Source organism: Bison bison, unplaced genomic scaffold, assembly GCF_000754665.1.
Source record: "Bison bison bison isolate TAMUID 2011002044 unplaced genomic scaffold, Bison_UMD1.0 scf7180017864173, whole genome shotgun sequence".
NCBI lineage: Eukaryota > Metazoa > Chordata > Mammalia > Artiodactyla > Bovidae > Bison > Bison bison.
Window position 1 is genome coordinate 407,097 of NW_011494745.1, and position 1,322 is coordinate 408,418.

Genomic DNA, 1,322 nt, shown 5'->3' on the forward strand with positions numbered 1-1,322 from the left:
GGTGTCATCTGCATATCTGAGGATATTTGATATTTCTCCCAGCAATCTTGATTCCAGCTTGTGCTTCTTCCAGCCCAGCGTTTCTCATGATGTACTCTGCATATAAGTTAAATTAGCAGGGTGACAATATACAGCCTTGACGTACTCCTTTTCCTATTTGGAACCAGTCTGTTGTTCCATGTCCAGTTCTAACTGTTGCTTCCTGACCTGCATGTATTGTGTGAGGCGAAGTCGTTTAGTCGAGTCTGACTCTTTGCGACCCCATGGACTCTAGCCTACCAGGCTCCTTCGTCCATGGGATTTTCCAGGCAAGAGTACTGGAGTGGGTTGCCATTTCCTTCTCCAGGGGATCTTTCCAACCCAGGGATCGCACCCAGGTCTCCTGCATCGCAGGCAGACGCTTTACCCTCTGAGCCACCAGCGAAGCCATAGCCTTGACTACATGTATTGTGTAGTCTCACATAATTCGAAAACCTACTGGAGCAGCGTTCTCTGCTGGACAATTCCTTGAACTACATCACAAATCCCTGCCGTAGTTGTGTTGCCAAGGCCTTCAATGACAGGGACAGTCAGCTGTGCACAGCCAGTTTTGATATGGACAAGAGAAGAAAGAGAAGTCTTGGGACACAGGAAAGGAGTGGGGGTAGTAAATGTCAATGTGAGGCTGCACAGCCTTTTATACTTCAAAAACCTAGTGAAGCAGAGCCATTTGCAGGTGGATTTCTTGAACTACATCAGAAAGCCCTGGTGACATTGTGTTGGCAACCCACTCCACATCATTCAGTGAACACCAAACATGGTGGCTGACCTATGGACACAGTCTGTACACAAGGACCCGTCTTTGTTAGTGATCAGCTTGATTTAGAGCTGGTCAGTCAAGCTGCTCAGTCTCAGGACCTCAAAAGGTGGGCATCTCTGACTGAAACTGAATGGTGACGAGAGGCCTACCTTTGTCCTTTCATCCTCAGCAGCAGTGAGAGGCCTTGAACCACTTATGTAGTTTATGCCTGCTTGCTACTTAAAGTGTGGTCCAGGGACCAGCAGCATCAGCATCACCTGGGAACTTGTGACTCTGAGGCCTCCACCACAGACCTACTGAATCAGGACTTGCACTTTCATAATATTCCTGGTGATTCCAGTGCACATTAGAGTTTGAAAAATACTACTCCTTGGTCGGATAAGGCAATGGCACCCCACTCCAGTACTCCTGCCTGGAAAATCCCATGGATGGAGGAGCCTGGAAGGCTGCAGTCCATGGGGTCCCTGAGGGTCGGACACGACTGAGCAACTTCACTTTCACTTTTCACTTTCATGCATTGGAG